The following is a 26,938-nucleotide window of genomic DNA, read 5'->3' on the forward strand; positions in this document are numbered from 1 at the left end:
TGAGAAAATTTTCTCATTTCGAATTACCTACCATAACCAAGGCACATTATTGAGAAATTCTTCAAGATCTTGTTTTTGTCATCTTACGCCTTTTAATGAAAATGGGAACATTGACAGGGAAATAGATTTGAACGAAGAAGTTTTGTAAAGAACGGTAGTGTGGTGTAAAATTACTCATGCTAGAAAGTTTCATAAAAGTGACCCGAAAAACGGCGCTAACTCGGTAATCCGTTGCCTGATTTTAACGAATCTTGTTTTATTCTGTTCCTATTCTCATTTCATTACAAGTATGGAGCTATTGTGCGCCGTTTTTGCTGTATTTAATTACAGACAAGCAAACAAACAAACAATCCCAGAGTTTTAGTAGTATATAGATAGACGAATTTTACCTTTATATAGTGTGACATCACTATAAGACTGATAATAATGTTTAACAATATAATTTAACCTTTTTATTTTTATAAACTTTTCATTTTGGGAATGGTGTTTGATGTATGATGTTTATTATTGAGCACAAAGTTACACAAAGAGCTATCTGTGCTCTGCCCACCACGGTTTCTAGCGGTATGAGTCCGTAGACACACCGCTGTGCCATTGGGAGGCTTCTCAGGAATGAAGACGAAGTCAAATAAAAATAACAGTTTGGAATTCCCTTTTCAGTGTAAACTTTTAAAACCACTTAAGTTTATGAGGAAATTAATTCCTCCTTAATGCTCACAAAAATATCAATCGATAAACTTGTATATAAAAAGTTAAGGCCCAAAAAGTGGAGATATGAGGATATATAACTGGTTTCTATCGATTTAGTGTATCTAACAAAGTAATTCGTTATAACTGCCAGTGGAGATCTTACGTTTTTATTAGTTTACCTAAATATATGTATATAAAATTTATGATATTTTCAGCACTTCTTGAATAATCCAGTTTTGATATATAAAATCAGCTTTTAGAAGTTAACGTTGAAGTTCCTCAGCTTCTACAGCATAGTATTCTTAATCCGCGATAGTTGGATCCCCGTATTTTCTGCTACTTCAACACTAAGGTGACTAAAAATGCGTTATTTTCCTTTACATTTATTACATTCGCATTCACTACGCCGCTCATAGCTATAAGAGATTCTGAACTTGCGTGAATAAAGGTTATAAAATCGTATTTGCAAGTGAAGTTATAGCTGTGATAGTTTTTAAATCAATGCTGAAAGAGCACTTGAAATGTAAACTTACCAAAAATAATAAAAAGGTAGCGCAAAACTATTAGATAATCCACTGAGTCCTGACAATAAAGTACACCTGTCAGAATTAGTTAAGGATGATGAAATGGTTGATGTGATTTTATGATGGTGTACAAAACTACTGAGAAACACTCTTAACCTCATGATGCTCAGAAGAAAAACTCATCTCTTGCAAGATTGTATGAACTATTCTCCACATAACTCCACACAACATATAAAATTATAACAGAAATGTTAAATAGGAACAAGTCAGTCGTGATACAGGTATCAAAGTTCGAATTGAAGGGGAACGGAGGAGAAAACCTTCCCATTGTTAATGCAAATATGAATTTTGTCCCCTGTGTTAACAAAATTTTGAGCATGGAAGAACGTCTCGAGAGTGATATTTTACTGACTGACATAGCCTTAATCGAAACATTTGCGTACAGCTAATGTCGTGCTGATTCACTCAATGTCAAGTATTATCTCTATTAACCATTAATAAGGCTAGTTTTTAATTTAGTCGTGATGTTATTGTTTTGCAAAGTACTCTTAAATCTTAATTTCGTTCTAACTAGTGGCTCATTATTGAAGTAATAATTTTATAGTATATTTATATGCAATTATACTGTATGCCTCTTTTATTATACTTATGGAGTTTCTCTTGCTAAGTTGTCACTGTTCGAGCACTGACCATCTTACATACTGACGATTACTGCAGTTTGGCAAGATTAAGAAACGTCTTATTGCAGAACAACTAGGTACTGAATTATAAGATTCAACATTAATTGAGATCTGAGCATCCAGTGGAACATGTTACAAAGTTAATACCTTAACATACTGATATAATATTTGGATGGACAAAGATTCACCAGAGAAAGCTGAAGATTTGGAGAGGGAAATAGATATAGTTGCAAGCTGTTGACAGAAGAAACCTAGGGGTTGTTTTTGAAAGTTTATAATATGGAATCTAAGAATGAAAAGTAATTGATAACCAAGAATGAGCTTAGAGATAAAAATATGGACATTTTAGGTAAGTAAATGAAATTGCTGATGATTGGAGGCTAGAAGGCTGGATAATAGATTACAGGTTATGCGTTATGATAGCTCCAAGAGGCCACTAATACTTGATTAAATATATATGATATGCAAGGAGCCGAATGCGAAAGGTTTAATACAGATTGATAACTAAAGGGTGGATTTTTCATGACAAAATTTAAAGTAACCTCACATTATAAGTGAAGTTAAGTGAGCCATTTGCCAAAAAATAATGTTGAAAATTTTGGTATAGAATATCAGTGGTAAAAAAAGGCAGGTGAATAACTTATAATTGGTTATATCGTTTTCTTTGTAAATCATATTTCACTGAAGAGCTTGAAGGAAATCAATGCAGCGGAACTAACTAATGGTGAAATGGCCAGTAAGAGACCAAAGACTTTCCAACACCCCTGTCTCATCTATCTCCTAACAGAAGGTTGTTGGAATATTCTACAAGATGTTCTGGTACCAAACATCAAAGCCCAAGTACATTTATCAGCACTTGAGTGACAACAACAAAATCCATAGACCCAAGTGGAAGTTCTAGCACATCTTCAAAAGATGTGTGTGTGTGTGTGTGGGGTGGGGGGGGGTCCTACATGGTGCTCGCTTTTCAAGATCGTAAGGACTTTCTCATTGAAAAATCAACAAGAACATCCTCTACATCTTGATAACCCAATTCACCCTTAGCCTTGCTAAGTAATTTTTCAAAATTAAGCTTGGTGGTGTTTATTTACTATTCATAGGATGAATTCCAGCAGCACACCTAATAACAGCCAACCTGAAGCCCAGGTTAGGAGAATTACTGGAAGGTGAAAACAACCTCCTTACAAACTGAAGAAATAGATATATAACAGTAGTCTTTCTGTTCTTATGGAGACTCCAAAATTTTTATTAGTGAAACTATACACCTTTTAATTTTTTATGGATTTCTCTGAAGAAACTACTTGGTTTTTTATATATTTTAATGAAAGATTCTTGATTTGTACTTTTGCCCTTTCCCAGTTGTGAATTTTCATTATTATTTTAAAGACCTTTTGCTAAGGAGTCTTGATACTTATAACTATATATGTAAGATTAATAGTCTTTTTATAGTGCAAAAAATATTGCAAATATTTTTCTTGAAGCGTGGCTTATTGTTAATATGGGAGTTATGATTTATATAGTAATAAAGAACTGGTGTTAAAGTAAGTTATTTTTAGAAGCGATATTTATGGCAAGTTTGCTTACATAACTGTTTACGAATCAATGACTAGCTACCTTCTATTTAGTTAATTACTTAAAATTAGGCTTTGCTAAAAATTCAACAAAATATTGTTGGGTAAAAAATATTTATCACCAGTAAGTAACATCCAACGAAACATTTATGTGTGTTATTTCTGTTAGAGAGAAGGAAGTTAGTAAGTGTGTTGGCTTTTTATGACAAACGATTAGAAGGATGTGTGAATCTGATTAGGAGTTTTAAAACAAAATAATAGTAAAAAATGGATTACATAAGTGACACACATTTTCATTGATTGTATTTTTCATAGTTAAATTATAATTTAACTTTGTTACGTAGTCCTGATTTTTCTTGAACTTATATAGAAGTTTAATAGTAACAGAATAAGCACTCTGTGTTATGATATAGAACATATTCTCTACAATAGGACATATTTAAATACATTTAGGGTATAATTAACCTGGTTTATTTTAATTATTCACATTTAACTAAGCTTAATTACAGCGCAGGATTACTAATTCTATTTGTAAAGTTATTTAAGTGTAATAATAGAAATATAATACGTTCAGCCATTACAAGTTTTTACAACAGATTTTTGATTTTTTCTTAAAAGTTACACACCTACATCTAGAGCATTTGATGTCATGTTAACAAAAACAACTAGCAGATAACGGTAGTTTTAATGTGTCAGTAATGAAGCCGTTACAAATGAAGGATAATTTTGCGTAAATATAAGGAGGAAAAATCAACATTGTGTTTTATCCAGTAGTTCTTCAGCTACGTCGGTAGTAGAATAAGAAAATAAAGTATGAACTTAATGGAAAGTTGGGGAAGCCATACAAAAGCAAACATAAATAAATAACTTTAAGATAAAAGCGACCTTGTTGAAAACTATAGAAAGAGACAGTAATAAAACTATTACTTGGAAGGTTTTTATTTTGTATATTCATTAAGCTTACATTAAACATTATGTTTTTGTTAGGCTTAAAAGATAGCATTTTAGTTCAAATAAGAGTGATTTGTCTATAATCAAGTTTTTCAATTTTAACTTAATGAAAATGAAAACAGAAACTCATTGCAGTATACGTAAAGGATTGAGAGACCACTAACAACGCATACATGCATAAAGTCTGGTTTATTTCACATTGTCGGATCTGATTTGGCTTATTGGGTGTGTGGTAATCTATAGTACATATGCCTGAAGGCCCGGCATGGCCAGATGGTTAGAGCGCTCGACTCGCAATCTGAGGGTCGCGGGTTCGAATCCCCGTCCCACCAAACATGCTCGCCCTTTCAGCTGTGGGTGCGTTATAATGTGACGGTCAATCCCACTATTCGTTGGTAAAAGAGTAGCCCAAGAGTTGGCGGTGGGTGGTGATGACTAGCTGCCTTTCTTCTGCTAAATTAGGGACGGCTAGCGCAGATAGCCCTCGTGTATCTTTGCGCGAAATCCAAAAACAAACAAACAATATACCTGAAGTTCTCCAGATTTGTGGTTTTGTAGTAACATGTGAACTAAAATTTTCTACTGAGATGTGAAAGTAGTATGATGCATGACTCTGGAAACCATGGTGATTGGAATTTTGCAGCTTAAGCAGGGAACTTTAGCGTTTGACCAAGATGATTCAACTTCTCCTTTTCCATTGGTTTCGCAATGACGCCCTCTTTTGTCAAAAAAAAACTGTTCTGTCCCCCTTATCCTTTTCATGTCATGAGCTCTATCATAATATTAGGTTACACTACCCAATCCATGAACTATTGAAATGACTGAGTTTTTAGTTTGTTAAGTGTAGTGTTACACAATGGGCTGTCTGCGCTGTGTCAATTACGGGTATCGAGCTCTGAATTTTAGCGCTATAAGGCCTCAAGTTTACCGCTGACAAATAGGAGGCAAAATCTATTGAACAATAATAATAAGATTCATACCAACCAGAACCCAAATCATAGCCAAATAAGTTAATTTAGCTGTCAATTACCCATATAAGCCGAGTGCAATCAATAAATGTTTGGCTGAGAAAGGGTGCTGGGTGTACTTTGCATTTATATATGTAAATATCTATGTCTTTTTAAGGGAAAGAAATATATCTTTCAGTTTTTTTTTTTGTCTTTGTTTTGCTAGTTTTTGAACAGTTAGTTAATTGTCCTTCCAGTTTTACTGACTGTAAAATAAAACTTATTTTTGAGTACTCTTTGTGTTAATCCATAACAAAATTGTAAAAGGTTACCAATTGTTTAGCAAAAGCTCCGACTGGTTGAAACTAATTGATGCTTTTCAGTGAATTTGGGTTTAGTATAAGGACAGAGAAATAAGCACACATGTTTACATCTCATTATGCATGAAACTTTAGTTGTTAGTTCACTGAAGTTGACGTAAAACAATCACGACGTATTTTAAATAAAATTTCCCTATTACATAAATTATTCAAGGTTTCAACAAATTAATTCAAGAAGAAATTAATTTTGTCCTACCAATTTTATCATCAAGTTGGTAACTTGGAGAAATATTAAATAATTCATTACATTAAAACTAAATCTTAAAAAATGTAATAATCTGGTCCACGTGTATTTTTTGAGTTGTGTGCACCGTCTATAATGCTAGAATTTTCCAGAAGGAATACAGATTGGACAGTGATTTTAGTTGCCGGGTAGACGTTTTAGTTAGTACACGTGCTATTTTATTCCGCAAGCCCTACTTGTATTGGTGATAAATTTGTTTGTTTGTAGTTAAGCACAAAGCTACTCAATGGGCTATCTGTGCTTTGCCCTCCACAGGTATCGAAACCCTTTTTCTAGCGTTATAAGTCTACGGACTTACTGCTAATAATATTTTCAACCCGTGCCAGACTGCTTGTAAAGCGAAGAATTCATTCTTTGTCAAGTTGGTTGCGTTTAAACCATAAGAATTTTTAAAGGTACCATACCGTTCTGCGAACTTAAAACTTTTCAGAAGTGAGAGATTTAGATCGGATGTTTGGTGAACATTCTAAAAAAAAAAAAAAGAAAGAATCTTCCCGGTAGTAGCGGTACAGGTTCGCTTCCCTTTTTTTAAAAAGTCAACCCTTCCTAGAAGAGGGCGTGAAATTACACAATGCACAAATAACAAAAAGCATTTAAATACCCTATAGATAAGTGCGATTACTCACAATTTCTGAAAATTAAAATGTAGCCTTTGATTTATGTATTATAATGGATGCGCTCAAACAATTCTTGACAATTAAATACGTTGATATGCTTTTTGTATGATATTCTAGTATTAAGTACGTGTTCTTCCTGTTGATATGCTCTTAATATTTCTACCAAAAACAGTTAAAATTTAGTTAAAATGTACGAACTATAAATTATATATATATAATTATTAACATAAGGCCATTAAAAAAAAATAATAATAAAAATGAGTATTATTTTCCGCAGTTGTATAGCTTAATCTACATCTAACTGATTGTTGCTTACCCATATAAACCAGGTTAACATAATGTTAAACATAATGTAAGATCAAAATAATGATATTGTTTAAAAAGTTTATAAGCATTGTTTTTCCCATTTTTTTTTACAAGAAGTTTCCTTAACAATGCATCGTCATTGAGGCACCCCCCCCCCAACGCTGCCTACTAAATCATAAGACATAATTAAATTAACCTGTATACAGAGATCCCATCTAATTCCTTTACCCCATTGGAAACATGAGACTTGAGAGATGACTGGAAATTATATCACAAACGATAACTGTGTCTTCTAATGTAATCCGCCCAACCACATGGCAATACTTTCAATAGGATATTCACAGTCCCAGTTTCATTGTCTGGAGGTAAAGACCAGAAATTACAACTTTTGTTCGATCCAAGAAAGTAAAAGCAACCAACATGTGGATTCAATTATATTCAGTCGTAATGGGATCATTAAGTACATTTCTGTCATTTTATCGTCAAGACTTTAAACTTTTTGTTATAAATATGTTTTTTGCCGCGGCATAGCGGCTCATAGAACGACTCTGAGTTATATTTTATTTTTTCAAGTACGAACTTTTAGCACATACCTTCGTCATCTCTTGATCGATTTGATATGTAATTACAGTTTTGGCCTCGGGAGGTCAAACCCTTTCGATTGATGTATTTGACCACGCCCAAGGTCTCATAGATTAATTTACTCTTATCCTGTTTTAAAGAATTTCGATTTGAAGGTAGGCTGGTAAAAATCCTGATAAGTAATAAAATCGGATCGGTTATACGTGCGCACCACGATTGGTATTGCTGGCGAACAAAAATATAATTAATGAAAGGAAAAAAAAAGTCTCATAGATTAATTTACTCTAATCTTGCCTAAAATAATTTCAAGTTTCGCTGCTATTGAGGATTTCCTCTTGTTTATCCTTCAATTTTGTTTTTCAACAGCAATGTAATCTACATTTTTTTGTGATTTTGAATTCCTCATTTGATGTATATTTTATGAATTTACAGGTTTCGGTACAGGTTAAAAGACGACTGAAGCAGAAAAACTGGAACTAGTTACAGATATTCCAATTAAGTAAAGACGAATAAGTGCATCTCACTGGGAGGATAGTATTTGAAAAAGAAAGACAAATATTTTGAAAGGCAGCAGTATTTTAATTATTTATTCAATGCATTATTATTATTATTACAGGTGTAATTAGAACAAAGATGATGACAGAAACACTGGACCTGTTGCAGTGCTTCCCATCAAGTGTAGACGTCTTATTGTAACTAACTGGAATGTTTGCTTGTTTTGTCAACAGAGAGTTTGTTTGTTTGTTTGTAATTAAGCACAAAGCTACACAATGGGCTATCTGTGCTCTGCCCACCACGGGTATCGAAACCCGAATTCTAGCTTTATAAGTCCGCAGACATACCGCTGTGCCACTGGGGGGTCCAGCAGAGAGACACCAAATTAAAACATGGATATAGCAGTGGAATTGAAAAGGTTAAAGAGGCATTAGTCGTCGTTTGTAAACAACATGATGCTAGCAAAATTTCAGACTTTTTTGAACATTTGGCACCTGTAACTGACCAGCTTGAAATAAAAGAACCAAAATGGCACACAATAACGTGTTATGCATCTTTCTGCAGTAAAATAAATCTAAGTAGACTTCAGAAACGCTGTGACAAATCCGTTGGCCCAGGTACATCTTGGAAGAAATTCAAACAGCTGGCCAAGCCGGTAAAGTGACAAGACGTATAGTTCCAAGTGTTAATTGGACCTATGTATATTTTGCCAAAAAATAAAAAATTAAAAAGCACCGTGACACTCTGCCTCAAGTGTTCACTGAAAATTGTGCTAATAAAGTTCTTGACATTGCTAAACTAGATGTGAATCTCAACTGCAAAGATATGATAGTATGTGAAGTAAAGGACTTCTCAAAATGTTTATTGAGATGGCCTACAGATTACCACCGGGATGATGATGTTCAGAGAATGAAAATATATTTGACAAGGCATTTATGTCACTAGCCAAAGACCTTGATGAAAGGTTTGAGATGGGACGTATCTACACACATTAAAGTCTAACAACATACTATCAGCATTTTCTGTTTTCAGAAGGATGTTTCGCATGGTGTGTAACCTAATTTCGGGCTTCTTAGGAAAAAAATCTAAGGTTGCCAATTGATTCTCCTTCTTCTGGTCAAAGATTCTAAATTAAGGACAGTTGTGCCTGAAATTTAGCGTTTATCCCCTGTTAAGCACAAGGTACGTTCATATTGAAAATACCAGATGCCTGGATTATCAACTGAGATTAAGATTCGACACATAGTAAAGCTGATAGCAAACTTCCTTGTACTCTTAACTGCTATACATTTTGTGATAAAGCCATTATACGTTAGAGTGTTACATCCTTAAAGTAAAGTTTTGTTACATTATTAAAGGTATAGACAAATCCCACTCTTTTCAATATAGTGAAAAGATAATTATGACCATCATATCAAAGAAATTCCATTGGTCTAAATTAAGCAAAATACCATGACGATATTAAATTAGTTATACTCATTGCTGAAATCTAAATTTTAAGTCACACTAGTTAAAAGAATAACGCCAGTCTGATGTTTCGACTACCACCGGCAGTGATTCTCAAGAATCTGACAGACTGAATCTTGGCAATTATTTTGGTTTAAGATCTTTCAGGTCCCTTAGGGGCCTGAAAGTTAACCAAGGGCGGGCAGAAACTTTAATTTCTTTTCGACCCACTTGCGAAAATTTAGTTGATCTATAAAACTATGAAAATTTGTAATTACATGTTTATTTAAGGTTATTCAACGCCATCTGTTGGCTTGTCCTTAAACGGTAATGAGAGTTTGTACACTTGAGCATGGGGATGTCGAACGACATGTTTGTTAATAGGAGACAGACCTGAAACTGCTATACACCATCCTTCTAAAAATGCAGAATCTAAACTTTCTCTATTTATTATCATTTTTTGTGTGGCACGATTGTGTTCCCGTATTATAACCTTTAATCATCGTCTCATTTTTCCTGTGCATTTAACATCACAATTTTTACATCCAGTTTGATAAACAGCACCCAATTTACGAAATGACATATTTTTAGAGTGCACCAAAACATGGCTAAGTGAATAACGAGGCTTAAAAGAAACACCCTTATTCACAGAAGAAAGAATTGTAGATAACTTTTCATCCAAACCCTGATTAGAAAAAAGTTTACTCCTAGTTTTTGGGAAGTAATTACTTTTCATGTGAAATGGCGTGTTTCTGGGAAGTGTTTGAATAACCATTTGTTTCAAAATATGTTGAAAGAAATAGTTCTTTGTCGTCTGCTATACTGGATTATTGTAGGTTGTTTTGTTTGAAGTTACGCACAAAGCTACACAATGGGCTATCTGTGCTCTGCCCACCACGGGTATCGAAACCCGGTTTCTAGCGTTGTAAGTCCGCAGACATACCGCTGTGCCACTGGGGGGCTTGTAGGTTGTACTGGCTTTGTGATTCAATGTAGATACAATAGCGTGTTTATGTGATTTAGGATTATGTGAAGAAAATGCTAAATACCTATTTGTATTTATGAAAGATACTAGTAGCACATTTGTTTTCTCTCGTCTGAGAAATAAAGATATCTAAAAATTGGTAAAAACTATAATTTTTTTCTTCTCTATTGTAAATCTAATGTAATCATTTTGAGATTTAAATGTACAAGCAAAGATGAAATTTTGTTTTGTTCGAAAACAAAAAATGTCATCATTGTAACTTCCACAATACTTTACTCGTTTTGAAAAATAAATTAACGTAACGATTCATTGTATTCGATGACTAGATTAGCTACAAAAAACGGAACAGGAGATCTCAAAGCAGCGCCATGGAGCTGTTTGTAACAAACGTCTGAGAAAATTGTAGCTTCGAAATAACATTTTAACTCCAGGTATATCTCCAGGTATATCATTAAAGAGTTACGTAACAATGAATTACTGTTCTGTGTCAATTAGACAACAATAATATCTAGTGCTAAAAAATGGTAACATCGAGATAACATTTTAACGCCGAGTATATCTCTAAAACCAAAAAATTACGTAACAATGAATTGGTGTCCTGTGTCATCTCAGAAACCATTAAAGAATTACTTAACAATAAATTAGTGTTCTGTGTCAAGTAAACAACAATAATATCTAATGCTAAAAAAAGGTAACATCGAGATAACATTTTAACGCCGAGTGTATCTCAGAAACCATTAAAGAATTACGTAACAATAAATTAGTGTTCTGTGTCAAGTAAACAACAATAATATCTAATACTAAAAAAAGGTAACATCGAGATAACATTTTAACGCCGAGTGTATCTCAGAAACCATTAAAGAATTACGTAACAATAAATTAGTGTTCTGTGTCAAGTAAACAACAATAATATCTAATACTAATTGAATGAGAATAGAAGAAACAAATGAATTATATCAAACGAAACCATACGTTCATGTTCAGGAACTAGAAGCTCTTTTAATTTAGCTATACACTGATCAGTTTTTTTTTTTTTACATATAATTCAGACTGACTGACTTACTAACGGTTTCAGTATGCTATCTAGAATCTTAAATAACACGTATGTAGGAACCCCAACCCCAACAAACAAAACAATAGGTCATAGGAGTAAACCATATTTATGTATTTTTTGTTTGGTTTGAATTTCGCGCAAAGCTATTCGAGGGCTATCTGCGCTAGCCGTCTCTTATTTAGCAATGATAGACTAGAGGGAAAGCAACTAGTCAACACCACCCACCGCCAACTCTTGGACTACTCTTTTGTTTTCTTTCTTTCTTTTTTTTTACAATGAATATTGGGAATGACGGCTGAAAAAGGCGAACATATTCGGTGATGGGAATTCGAACCTGCGACCCACTGATTGCGAATCGAGCGCCCTAACCATCAGGCTTTGCCAGGCCCTATGTACTTTTGGACACCCATAAAATAAGGGAATTTGACCATCAGAACTATGTAAGTACTAGCACTGTTTATCTGTTAAATTTCTGGTACCTATAAAATATTTCAACACAGCTAAGCTGTTTTTCTTATTTAGTTGTATGATTATACATTAGAGTCTATTAAGATATCTAAGACCTTTTTATTATATTCTCCAGAATCCTGAATAGTAACGCTATCGCCTTTATCTGCAGATAGTATCTTAAAATCAGCCGTCAATTTCAATGATTACAAACTTGTTTGTTTCCAGATCAAATTAAAAAAGAAGTCTATAGTTTTTAGTACTGAAAGTCCATAAAGTTTTCTTAAAAGACAGAAGGGCCCGGCATGGCCAGGTGGTTAGGGCGATCGACTCGCAATCTGCGGGGTTGCGGGTTCGAATCCCCGTCACACCAAACATGCTCGCCCTTTCAGCTGCGAGGGCGTTATAATGTGACAGTCAATCCCACTATTCGTTGGTAAAAGAGTAGCCCAAGAGTTGGCGGTGGGTGGTGATGACTAGCTGCCTTCCCTCTAGTCTTACACTGTGTGTATTTTCAACATCTTGTCACCAAATAGTAAATAGCTGACAGTGGGTGTTGTTGACTATATGCCTTCCCCCTCTAGTTTATCATTACTATATTAGGGACGTCTAGCGCAGATAGCCCTCGTGTAGCTTTGCGCGAAATTCAAAACAAACAAAAGACAGAAAAACAGTCTACTCTACTGAAACACATGGTGCCACGAAGGACACAAACATCAGCATTTGGAAAATCTTTGTGGATATTTTAATTCCCGTTTTTTTAACCACATCCCGTTTTAACTGTTTTTATTTTGCTATTCATATCGTTTTTAATGTTATATTACAACATTCCCCAGTGTTTTTGTCATAGGCAAATTGCACAGCGAACATTTAACCTACGGATTCATATTCTAGGTAAGCTAACTACTAGGCCACGCCCTGCCAACTCTTCTAAGATAAGCCAATTATTTGGTGAAGAAATTACCTTCGTTTTCGTCACCACTTAATGTATTTCGAATACACATAATAATAGATATTTAAAAATCAAAATTAAGAGGCTTCGAAAAGCCTACAAATCGTTTCTCAGTTTAAGGTTATTCATAATAATAGTTTTGGAAGAAAACTGCATTTAAATAGGAAACGACTGAAAACATAAAGTCGGATAAATGTATCTTTGATCCAAGTGGATCCAATGATTCATGATTTGAGATTATTCTGAGATGGACACGTTGATTATCATGTAACTACCTGATGAATGACGAAAATAGAAAAATATGCCAAAAAATTAAAATTATGTGCTGATTTCTTGATACCAAATGACCACAAAGCGGATGTACTTTTAGGAAAATTTCGTTCAATTACTTGTATTGCTTGGTTAAAACAAAAACATGAACAGGGCCGTGCGCAGGAATTTGAAATTTACTATACTTGGGGGGAGGGGAGACATATTAAACACACACACACACATACACACACACATTATATATATTGGAAGGCCTGAAGCCCTGCTTGCCTCCGCCCCCCATTTTCACGCCCCTGAATATGATTATCCGTAAAAATATACCAGGAGGAAGAAGTCACCGAAAATATTTTCGTGTTCATAAAAAATTTTAGTTGGTTGTTTCAAAATGTCAGGTCGATGTGTAAGGAACACTTTTCTTTTGACCCAGATATTAAGTTGTAAGTATACGGTTACAGAATAAACTCTTGTGTAACTTTCCGTGCTTTGTCCCAACACGTACTGACAAAGTTTTGAAATTAATTTACGCTCAATTAAATTTCCATCGTAAACACAGAGTAATGTCTTTGTTTCTTTCTACAACTCATTAAGTAAAAAGGTCCTTTAGTATCGAGGACAAACATGAAGTTAATAGTGTTTGTGTGTCGTTTGCCCTTTGTGGGAAGTTTTACATAATAAAAGCTTTAAATTGTTAATATTTCATATATATATATATCCCATATTTTTGTATTGTCATCTTTGCATACTAAAGATAAGCTGTATAACCTAAAAGAACCGGAATTAGGGGGGGGGGGGAGAGGAGGATATCTTCTTTGACTTTGCAGTATTTATTAATATTAACTTAAACTCCTCTAAAATTTTCACATTTTTCTCAAGCAAAAGGTATATAAACAGGCAATATCATGCAAAAGTTGTTTTTTTTTAAACTACTTGTTAGAAGATTGAACGTTAATCACATTGAATAAACTTTCATTTCTAAAGGTTTAAATATCGAATCAAATTAACCTGCATCATGTTAGCTGTATTTAAGTAAATCTAGTTGATATACCAGTTTTATAGCTTTTTATAGTCACGAAACAGTAATTCTTTATTAGATAAGATGATGAAAACTACGTGTAAACATTCGGTCATAAACCACACATAATATATCCTAATAAGTCTGTTAAGAATTGTACTTAATAAAAACAGCCTTCATTCGTTTAGCTTTTCTGAAAAGTGTACACACAACTGATGAGTAAACTGGAATGGACGGCAACTGCCTGTTGTAAAAAAAAAGTGTAGAGGACGACGTTTCGAAAGTCTTGAGGTCTAGACGGAAGACTTTCGAAACGTCGTCCTCTACACCTGTGTTTTCTACAACAGGTAGTTGCCGTCAATTCCAGTATATTCATCACGAATACTCTGCCTAAACAATCTATCAAAGTATACACGCAACTGTTCTGAGCGAACAATTGTAAATTCTTCGTAAACATTCACTCTCATGTAATAGCTGTAAACTGTATGCAAAAACCACTGTCGTTTAACTGTTGTGATACAAAAGCGAATAACCTCATATCACTGTCATAAATGCTTTTTTATGAAAAATCAAGCTCTGTCATTTTTTAAACCATAAATTCTTTTAATTTTGTTAACTCTGTTTAAAACCAATTCATCTCATTGCAAGCTGTGGGAAAACAATGACTTTCATCTAAATGCTGCTATAAACTGTGGGCTCAAATTCATTTGCAGGTAACACTAGTAAATTATAACTAAACAATCGCTCTTATATTTGTACTGTAAACAATGTGAAAAATATGGTTTTCGTTTAGTTGTTTGCAGTGTATAAAAAATAATCCCAGTTATCTGGCGGTGATATTTAATAAACTAGATGCTAGATGTCGCCACCATACATATGACACGATGAAAAATAATATCTGTGTTTATCAAGTGTTGATAGATGGCGCTACATTAACCATTTCAGTTTGTTTCTTTCAACACAAAACCATACGAGTTATTTGCGCTCTGTCCATCTGGGGGAATTGAACCCCATATTTAAACGTTATAAATCCGTTAAATTACCGCTGACCTACAAGGGACGACCACTTCAGAATCAATATATTAAATATGTTAAAATGAAGCTTTCAAAGAAAACATCTTGAAGAAAATCTGTTTTGTATTCAACAAAAATTGTAATTGGCATTTTAAAACTGAAAGGCATCTTATGGGTACTTAGGCTAAAAGACTATGTATGAGACCCTTAGAATCCACGTATAGTTGTCCACAATTAATGACCAGACACAGGTGAAACAGTCAATAAGCGACGCCTATCACCACTTTTGTATTGCCCAGTTCTTTGAACCAAATAACGGGATTGACTTTGACTTTTATAACGCACCCGCAGCTGAAGTTGCTGAACTTCTTTATTGAATCACGTCTCGAACCCTAGATATTTTTGATCCGTAGCCTGACGCGCTAATCATTAGGTCACGACCGTCTAAATGGATTCAACATACCTTATACAACAAAACCCTTTACTAGTACACCATCATTACCTGGTTTTAGCAACTCAAAATTTCCAGTGCTCTGTAGTGCTTATAATTAGAGAATGTTATTTCATTCCTTAGTCAGTAGTTTTTTGTTGTTTTTTCTAATTTCAGTAAATCAATTCTCACAGTTTTGGACTAAAACAGGAGTTCCAAACATTAAATTATTTTCATTGTACGTGTAAAAATATTTATCTATGTGCTAATAATACTGTTGACTGTTTTTGTTTTTCCTAACATTTCAAATAACAAACAGAATTATTTCTTAGTCTGTTTTAAATGAGCATCAAATTTATGATCAGATTGTGAACTGACACATTAAAGAGACGGCAGCTAGTCAACAGGGTCCACTGAAACTCCTGGACTAATCTAATCGAATAGTAGGACTTAACAGTCATTACTGTAACCTACCGAAGGCCCTAAAAATTGAGAACAAGATTTTGAAGGCAGCGGTAAGCAAACATTGAACCCTCTGGTTCACAGTCACACGCTAACCACTATGCCTCTGAGAGGCCTAGCGGGACAAGCTATATAAAACTCATAATACTATATATATGTATATATAAAATCACCGTATTGCCCTGTATAGTTGAACACCCCTATTTGAAACACTAAACTATTTGAGGACAAAACTTTCTACCACTTATTCGTAATAGACTTGTTAAGCATATTATGAATACCCTAGGGTGACACAAGGAATGTTATGTGCAATACAGTTCATGTTACGGTCTAATTACCATCTCTGTATAATACATGACCAAAACAATGGGCATTTTCTGTAGGTCAGACATACATCTCTCTGGTACAGCAAAGCGTACTCTACTTTAACATCCTGATATTTTCAACTCGCACTTTGGTTAGAATGTGGCCTTAGAAAACGATTTTCTACAGCTGAAATATAGCTTCAGAGCTGTTAATGGTTCGGTATAGCAGAGTAACTATATTATACGTGTCTATTTGTTCTTTATTATCACCTCAACAAGTATATAACCCATAGAACAGAACTTTGTCTAATTCAAATATAGCCTTAGCAGATTTCATTTGGTAGAAAGATCCGGGCAGGCTATGCTGGTGTCGTCGCATAAAAGAGTGTGGCGGATTACAGTAACTGCGTGGCCCATTAGACTACTCTCAAACACTAGGATTACATTTCTAAGACAGACAACATTACAATTTAAGTAACAAACTCTCAGCTTAGTTGTTTGTTTGTTTTTAATTAAGTACAAAGCTACACAAGGGCTATCTGTGCTCTGCCCACCACGGGTATCGAAACCCGGTTTTTAGCGTTGGAAGTCCGCAGACATACCGCTGTGCCACTGGGGGGCCAGCTAAGTTGTGAATTTATAGATTGTTTTATACGGAGTTCGTACCATCAATGGCCTTTAAAAAATGTTTGAAAACAGTCAGTGTTCGATTCAATATCACCTAGTGAATAACTAGAATATGTAAATTAGTAAACATCATTTGATATTTTCTGAAGCAATATTATATCTTTAAACGTGAAGAAAATGCTGTTAACTCCATTGAAAATGTAAAATAAATTTTAATTAAATATGTGGATAAGTTTCATTTACAAGCTTACACAACTAATTAAAACAATACAGACATGTTTACTAGTGGAAGAGGTTGCTACTGGTAAAGAATAATTTAGAACGCTCAATTTTAAGTATCTGAAATATAACATTTATGAAGAATATTATCAGTTAAGTATCATAAAGAAAATCATATCTAATATTATTCGTAACACTAGCTAACACTCTTTGAATATTTTCTTGATCTTCGTATAAATATGTAAACGCTCCGGTGATATTATAAGCTTCAAACTTTTTTTCAATATTATTATTAATATAAATAATATAACACCAAAACCAAGACTCTAAACTCTGCTATTAAATTTGAATTTTTGTATCTCTTTACAAAACTCGAAACTATATTGAAAATATTTTCATTATTATTGATATGTTTTAAAAAATATTTAAGTACTTGACTACATCTACCTATGGTTCAAGCTACTAATAAAAAACAAAATTTTTATGTACTTTATGAAAAATATGGAAAAATAGCAGATTTAGCTGAATCAAAATTAAGTTTTGTAAATTTGTTTGGCATAACTGGACTCTTTTTTTTTAATCAGCTTTTATTATCACAATATTATTATTGTTAAACTTCTTATGGCTTGAAATTTATCAAAATAGTTTCACTTACTTAAGTTTTAATAATATTAAAATATTCATTTTGTTTACCTCTATAGGCTGTTTAGAAAACTATTACAATAACTAATCAAAAGTTAAGAATACTTTTCGATTTTTCGTTTTTTTTAGGGTTTGTCGGTTGGTTGTTGGTAAACACAAACTACACAATGGGCTATCTGTACTGTGGCCCCCGCATGTATCAAAGCCTGCAGACTTACCGCTGAGTCACTGTTTTTTTGTTTTTTTTTAGGAATAGTGAGTTCTTACACTGCTAGTTAATACCTTCTCAGTATTACTCAAGAAACAATAGAAAATGCAAGGGGCAAAATTTACATACCTTTGTCAACAAAGAAAAATAAAACTAACTGATTCTTAGCGAATTGAAAATATAATTTTCAGATTTCTAAATTAAAGTGCAATACAGTTTTATACGCATACTAGAAATAGTTCTAACTTTTAACACTTGCTAAATAGTATATCATATATTGTACAGAAAATAAGACTTTCGGACTATAATTTTGCATATTGGCAAGTTAAATTATAACCAACTTTAAATTAAAAACATTATATATAGTGCAATTTAAATAATAACTTCCCTATAAATTAACCAAGTATAAATATTCCACATTTGTTGAAATTTTACCGTAAAAGCTTTTTGCCAAATGGTCAATCAAAATTAATGCATAATTAGGCATAACTAAATCAGACAGGCGGTAGCACTACCTATGTAGGGTTAACTCGGATTGTTCAACGAAATGGTATTTCAAATATCTCAATAGGTCATCAGAACTTTACAATACTATACAGTGTTTTCTTTTATAACAATATCTATGTAATAACTGAGTCACAAGTTATGGGAATGTCTGTAAATATAATAGGAAAAATTTGAATTTCCTGTTCTTCATTCGTCTGCTTCTTTTTTATTACATGATCACTCAAAAACAAAAACAATGGTGTCAACCAATTTCATTGAGGTGACATAGTTCCAAATGGAGTACCCGCTTTTATAAGTATTACCAATAACCAGTAGTAATTTAAAAAATATATAATTATAGTGGTTTGAATTTCGCGCAAAGCTACACGAGGGCTATCTGCGCTAGCTGTCCCTAATTTAGCAGTGAAGGATTAGAGGGAACACAACTAGTCATCACCACCCACCGCCAACTCTTGGGCTGCACTTGTACCAACGAATAGTGGGATTGACCGTCACATTGTAACGTCCCCACGGCTAAAAGGGCGAACATGTTTGGTGGAACGGGGATTCGAACCCGTGATCCTCAGATTGCGAGTCAAGCGTCCTATCCACCTAGCCTTGCCGGGCCCGATTCTACTGTAAACAACGTTATCAGTAACTCTTTAAGTTAGCTTTCTTTCAGAAATTTGGTGTTCCTTTAAAATACTTAAGTACAGGGTGAAACAGGAATTACCAGCCAATAATAGGTAAACAATAAATATTACAGTTGGAACCTCATTGTATTTAAAACTAAGTTATAAATATATCATTCCTATGTCTATTGAAACACTACAGTCAAAAAAAAAACAAAAAACAACAAGCAAACAAGTAAAGAAAAACTTTTCAAAAAGGAAGTAAATGTAGGGATAGCTAATATCAATCCTTCAAAAACAATGAAAACAAGATAGTAAGGATGACATTTGCATTATTCCTACATAATAGCTACATAATCCCTATTATGTAGGGATGATGCAAATGCCACCCCCTACTATCTTGTTTGCATTGTTTTTGAAGGATTGATATTAGCCATCTTTACACTTACTTCTTTGTTTTAAATTTTTATTCTTTACTTCTATACTTATATTTGGAACCACCTTCCCTTGTTGAAAAAAACAAAAAGAGTTTTGTTTGAATAGATATTTGAAAATTAAACCAAAAACTAGTGAAAGCAAGCAGTTTTTCGAAATACAGTAAACCCAAAATCAGAAAAATACATTTCAAAACAAAGCTATATAAATGCTAAACTATCATTGTCTTATAAAAACTAAAAGAGCCAAATCATGAAAGTTCTGATTTTATATGAAAACTAATATTTCAAAACCACAATATAAGTAATATCTTATATGTTTTATACATTTTTAAGTCTAATATATATAATAAATTGTTACGTTAAAAAACTAAATACCGAAACCTTCCTACTCCTGCTGCTATTATATTCTGTAAAGTGATATTCGAATAAAGCTATAATCAATGATACCATCTTTTTGGGAACTGTTTACATTTTGAGTGGTGTCCTAAACGAATATTGTTTTTGTTTGTTTTGTTCTTGTTCTTCCATTTCACTCATAGCATGTCGTTTATTCAAATATTAAAATTTCAGGTAAATTACTTCGTACATAATCGTCACTTTGGCATGAATATAGGAAGGTAGGTTTTCGGACCCTAAAAGCAGTGTCAAGTGAATAAACAGACAGATATGTATCACTTTTGTGGTTTGCGACATATTATGCGTTTTCTACCTTCTTATTTTAATGTATAAATTTTCAAAACTTTTGTTTATTCTGAGTCTAGGCAGTTTTCGTATAACACGTGGACCAGATAATCATTAAGCTGATTTCGTTCTGCATGCTTTTGGTCCTGTCTACTTAAAGTATCTCCTTTTCAAACTGATATTCAAATAACAATGCTTTTATATAATGGAGTAGCTTTAATCAACAATCATGAAATGTTTTTCCTGGTATCATTGCATACTGAAATTGAATTAGTCAGATACGTTCATACTATGAAAATCCCAACACTGGTGAAAAACACATTGGAGTAAGTTTATACAAAGTGTTGAATTTTTAGTCATTACTTGGCAGGTACGCTATCTCCTTTTGGAGGTCGTGGAATGATAATCCTACATTGGTTAGGTTTTGAAAGCTGGAGTCACAACAGTAAGGTTCTCTGGTAAGTTATTGATAATAAAGATAACAATTAATTATTAAAAACACCGAATTATTTAGTTTGTAGCTATATGGGGCGACTGTGAAGATATCTGGTAATAAAGTAAATGATAACATTTTAAAGGCTGACTGAATCTGCCCCATCATCCAAATAGATTAAGTTATTCACGAACAATGACCATATCTCAAATTAAACATTTGGATGTTTATCTAATGTGGAGAGTCACTTGACCAATGGAAGCCAGCCAATCATAGCGCGCTGTTGCAAATATGATCTAACTCTCCCAAACTGTCACTGACACAATGTGTAAATTCTTGAATATCAATTGTATGGTTGTTCAGGCCCTTGGACAATTCAGAATATCATTCTTGGCATAAGAAAAAATCACCGTTTATTAATTATTATTCGCTGCAATCATTCAGTACAGGCTTCAGGATTGAACGAGGTGTTTGCAGCTGGATTCTCTGTTTATAGATGATTAGAAACTCCATAACACTAACCTGTATGTTAGGCACCCAATAAGATTCATTCTGCTCATGGCAATACACAAATCTTTTCACCTGCAATGGTGCCTAAAAGCACCCAGTGGTTCAACAGCTTGTATGGTAATATTCTGTTTACGGATGAACCTCTCTTCATGATACAGCCAAATAACAAGCTCCTATTTATTAGAAGAGACTCTAGAAGTAGGCACAACCCAAGCTGGTTATCTCAGTAAATATTGTAGAAGTGGAAGTGTGGTTTGAGCAGGAATAAGCATTGAGACTTGCCAGCCTATACATGTTGCGTAAAAGTACCACTAATGACACAAGTGATCGAAAACTCATCCTATGACCCTTTGCACCACACTATGGTGATGCAATTGGCTTTGAATTCAACCTAATTGTTAATACCACCTACCTTAGCATGTTAAGTTGACTCGCTCTCCTTGAAGAAGAAAAACTGGCTGAGTGAAAAGCCTTTTAATCCCAGTAACCGTGTACGAAAGTTATTGAGAAGTGTGTCACTTTTTGTCAAGTTATTTCAGAAAAAAAGACGTCCTGAAAAAACTTTTCAGGGCCTTACCAATAATATTATTTTAAGAAAACAACATTAGTACCAGGCTGTCCTTTGCTGGTCATGATCTCTATTGAAGTGAAATGTCATAAAATGTTACGAAGTAAAGCCACATTTACTAACTGTTCATTTACCCTTCATAGGCTAAACGACCAATCATTTGCATTTCAGATCATATGGCAGATCATCAGTTACCTAATTTGTATAAAATGAGCTATTGAGACGATTGATATTATTTTGTAGCAGTGGTTTTGTCACTGTATTTGCAGTCTTCAAACGGACATAATATAACACAAATGTTATCAGGAATGATGCAAACGTCGTCAGAAACTACAAAAAAAAAAAAATCTTTAAAGCTACTTCAATACTCTTGGCTACACCAACATCACTATTTCTAAAAACATAACTAATCTGCACACATAAATATTGGGATTTAGATTATATGGTATTAAAACTTTTCAGCTCTTTCTGATGGTTATTCGCTTTAAGCTTTACCCATTTTCAAAAAGGGGATCCAGTCAAAGTTCTCAATGCCCCTATGGGCGGGGGAATAAATGTGGTTCAACCAATAAATCCACAGTTGAACAAACAAACAGCATAAAAACATGAAATAAGCGTCAAACTTATCAAAATCTGGTTTTAAAAACTTAGTATAAGCCAGAAAAGTAATAATAACAATAATCTATGTAATGTTTATAGTTGTGACATCAACAGACACAACAGAAACTAAAGTATGAATAAACATCAAGTTTTTGTTTACTAATTTAACGGGATTAGCATTATATCATGTTAAAATATCTGTGTTGGATAAAACATTGTTAATATAGGGTAATGTTTCACGTAATATTGACCAATGAGGTTCCTACTTCCTCTGTAGTTTATCTTTTTAAGCTCCATCTAGATGAATCTTAGAGTTCAAGAGTTTGGAACAGAGGTGAATGGAATATTATCTCTAAGCCTTCATTTCCCCGTGGCAGCATTTATTATCACGCAGGAGCTGACGTGATTACGTATAAAGACCTACAAGTTGTTCTGTCACATAAATTATTTTTCCTTGTGTTTTGTGTTTGTAATATTATCTGAAAAATTTTCTATCGAAAATGCAGAATCATTTGTGAAAGCTAAATTTCGTCCGTGTGCTTTGTTTCTCTACGTTCAGTTAACAAATACCGTCTGTTTTTATGGGCGTTCTCAAAAGTCTTCTCCATTATTTATTAACATATTTAAACCATCCTGTGCAGTGTACTACATGTGCAAGACAACACTTGTACTTGTGAGGCATTTTATACGGCGATGTGTGATTTGTGTCCGCTCGAAAAATAATGTAAGGAGGGATGACCTCTTTTCAGTGACTGATTTGTAGGAAGATGAAACATAGGAATTTTATCATTCGATTTGTCATACCTCTTTATCTATGTATTCTGTGTTAGAGACAGCCCTAGCTTCATGTTACATCAACAAAACTTGAGTCTCCGTCCAAGTTGCGCATTCTTCAGTTGAAACGCTGGTAGAAAACTCAGGGTCATATTACTAACGGCATTGGATAGGAGGTCAACGAGGAATGTAAACACTTTCAGCTCAAAGGAGATTGTAGCAAAAACAGACATTTTGAAAAATGACGTGGTCTCATCGTGCTTTCAAAGTCTCCCGAGCATTCCCCATTCCTCTATCATTAAATAACAATATCTATATTGAATATGTAGTATTGAATGTTTCCAAGTCGTTATCATGCATTTGAAATTAGTTTTGTGTAAAATCTCCCTTAAGTGATATTTTATTTTGATATCTTGGCCATTAATTTGTCCAACTCACTCATTCTGCTGCGACTATTCTAAGAAAAGTTAAACAAAACCACATATTGAGAAAAGTTAATTAAAACCACATACTGAGAAAAGTTAATTAAAACCACATATTGAGAAAAGTTAATTAAAACCACATATTGAGAAAAGTTAATTAAAACCACATACTGAGAAAAGTTAATTAAAACCACATATTGAGAAAAGTTAATTAAAACCACATATTGAGAAAAGTTAATTAAAACCACGTATTGAGAAAAGGTGAACAAAATCACGTATTATGAAAGTTAATTAAAACTACAAACTAATTACACAAACTGTTTTATTTTCGAACAGAGGTGCAACTGACATAGCAACACACGTGTACTTGGGATTTTAGTGTAAGTTATTTTTGTACAAGCACACAAGTCTCTGTTTCCTAACACCTTACAGTGACCTCTGTCAATATCAGATTACAAGCCATATCAATTCCGTTTTCCCGTACTTGCCGCCAAGTGCCTAACGTGCCTGGCAATGGCCGCTCCCCTACTGATCTTGCATTCCTAGGCAAATTTGCGCCTCAGCTAATGCCTTTTACAATTTTTCTTATGAATAAAATAAAATAAAATGAAATGGGTGAACAAAAAGAACGAAAAAGAGGAGTAAAATTATTGTTATATAGAAAATATAATTGAAGACAATAAAAGGAGAAATGAGAAGGATGGAGAAAATGAAAAGTTTTTGTTCATAACTTTTTATAATCTATGATAATCGAAAATCAAGCTATTTAAACAAAACTAAGAAATCATTATAGAAATATAAAGATTTGCCTCAAAACCATACATTCCTGTAAAAAAAAGAAGTGAAACTGAGATGACTTAACTTAGAAATCCTGAAAAAAACAAACAGACAAATAAATGGTGCCACACAACTGATACCCATCAACATATAAACTAAAAAGTATTTAAGTATGTATTTCCCACCCGTCTAGCTAAAAAAGGATGTAGACATTACCAAGACAGTAAAAAACAACAATAACATATCTGATATCAGCAGCTTCTCACCTTTGTTAAACAAATGATATCTATGTGATTACAAATATTTGATGTGAGAAGGCTAGAACTTACTCATGAAAACATATCACATAATCTTCGACTTTTTCACTTGACCTTAGGCCATTATGAAGTGATAACGTCATCGCAAGTGAAAAATAAAAGTAATGTTCAACCTCCCTAGCACTAATGGAACTTGGAATCGTCCAATTGCTTTTCGATGGCTTATGACCGGAGCGGAAGGAAAAGTACTCCCGGTTCGTAGAGCACTTGCACTTGTCACAATCACTGGAGAAATTCAAGCTTTGTACACCATGAAGAATTTGCTTGAGAGGCGGATGTTATTGAATTCTCTGACTGTGAATATCGAGTGAGAAAAAATTAACTTTCTGGAAAGTTAGCCAGGATTAATCAAGGTATTTATATCCAATTTGTCAGTTGAAGTTTAATCGTAGAAATATAACGGGTTTGATTATTGAGCAACAAGAATATTTCCATCATATTTTACATTCACTAACAACACTTGGCAGTTAAAAACCACAAGGAAATCCAAATTACACATGGTCAAAGAATAAGGTACGACACAGATTTTTACATCTGTACATTAAAAAAAAACAAATCTACATAGTGTAAGGTTGTAAATACGGGGTAAGGAGCCTAATGAGCTAAAAGTTAAGGTGTATAGATATTTATTTGTTCTATCTTACACATGATGCCTTTTGGTCGTTTTAAGTATTCTTCATATACTTTAAGGGATCCACGTCGTTTCATTTCACCTGTCTTTCAGTAAGTTTCACGTGTTTGAACCTATTCAGAGCTATAAGAGGTGAGGCTAACTTTCAAAAAGCTTTTTTTTTCTTCTGAAAGTGGGCAGAATTCTGAAACTAAACGTTTTTCAGAAGTATTAATATATAATATGTATTTTCGTTAAAAGATGCTCACTACCTTTCACTTTTATTATGCGACTAATCAACTCATACGTTTTTAAAGTAAAAAGTGAATTTTTATTCATTAAACACTTCGACTTGTGCCGATATATTTAAACTTGTATAGAAATTACTTATTGGTTCTAATCTTTCTTAAAAAGCAAGAAATACAAAACCATATCAACGATAATATTTCGTAACAATTGTTTAGTTATTTTTGAGTTTGAAGACAAAACCCAAATTTCATATACTTTTCAAAATTATAAAATGAGTTATAACTCAATTAATGGAAAATCAAATAAATGAGATCCAATGAATGTAACGCAATAGTTCATAAACTAAAAACTTCAATCACGTTCACAAGATAGAGCAGTGTAGACACCTCATTTATAAATTATTATTTAAGTTACTTTTAGATATAGATAGGAAGGTCAGTGTTTTAATTTACAGTTTTACATGGTGACTGATATGTTTACATACAGATGAAACTGGTATGTTGATTTACATAGTTACAAAAAAGCATCCACGTTGACATAAAAACGAGGCTCTTATGTTTCTTTACAGTTGTATAACTACACCAAAAATGAATTTCAGTTTTGAAATATAAACCAGATTTTTTATTCGTTTATATGCAATAAATACAAGTTGGTCATTAATTTACAAATTATAAATATATGTTAAAGTAAATAAATAAATAAATAATAATAGTGTAGTATTATCTGTTCGTAGACAATGTAGCTTTTGAAAGTCAGAACATTTAAGATATTTACTTTAAATTTTCTAGTGTGTAACATCATACGTGAATTACTTCACTCCAGAAACTGGTTAAAAGATGTAGTTATATGTTTATAACCCTTTAAATGGCACTGTTTAACTACTATGCGACTTTTTATTTTCAGTAACATTTGAACAGTCTTTCCTAGAAATAAACTAATAGGTGGATTATTGTCATTTAGTACATGATTGATAACTTTAAGGATTTTTAACTTTCTACTCATAAGAAGAACAATCATGAATAGTACCAAAGTTTGCTGGAATGTGTTCAAAGCACCTTAATACCAAAGTTTGCTGGAATATGTTCAAAGCACCTTAATACCAAAGTTTGCTGGAATGTGTTCAAAACGCCTTAGTACCAAAGTTTGCTGGAATCTGTTCAAAGCGTCTTAGTACCAAAGTTTGCCGGAATGTGTTCAAAACGCCCTTAATACCAAAGTTTGCTGGAATGTGTTCAAAGCGCCTTATACCAAAGTTTGCTGGAATGTGTTCAAAGCGCCTTAGTACCAAAGTTTGCTAGAATGTGTTCAAAGCACCTTAATACCAAAGTTTGCTGGAATGTGTTCAAAGCGCCTTATTACCAAAGTTTGCTGGAATGTATTCA

At 33.4% G+C, this 26,938-nt stretch overlaps 1 protein-coding gene across 2 annotated transcripts in view; it reads left to right on the plus strand.

Annotated features, from left to right (window-relative positions):
- Nucleotides 1–24,884: 24,884 nt before the first annotated feature.
- LOC106457212 overlaps nt 24,885–26,938 on the plus strand; it is a 16,441-nt gene continuing 14,387 nt past the window's right edge. For both annotated transcript variants that reach the window (XM_013916605.2, XM_022383046.1), the window contains exon 1: nt 24,885–25,050. The gene's annotated coding sequence lies outside the window, so the exon portion shown is untranslated. The remainder of the gene's footprint in view (nt 25,051–26,938) is intronic.

The sequence above is a fragment of the Limulus polyphemus genome, unplaced genomic scaffold (genome assembly GCF_000517525.1).
Source record: "Limulus polyphemus unplaced genomic scaffold, Limulus_polyphemus-2.1.2 Scaffold304, whole genome shotgun sequence".
Lineage (NCBI taxonomy): Eukaryota > Metazoa > Arthropoda > Merostomata > Xiphosura > Limulidae > Limulus > Limulus polyphemus.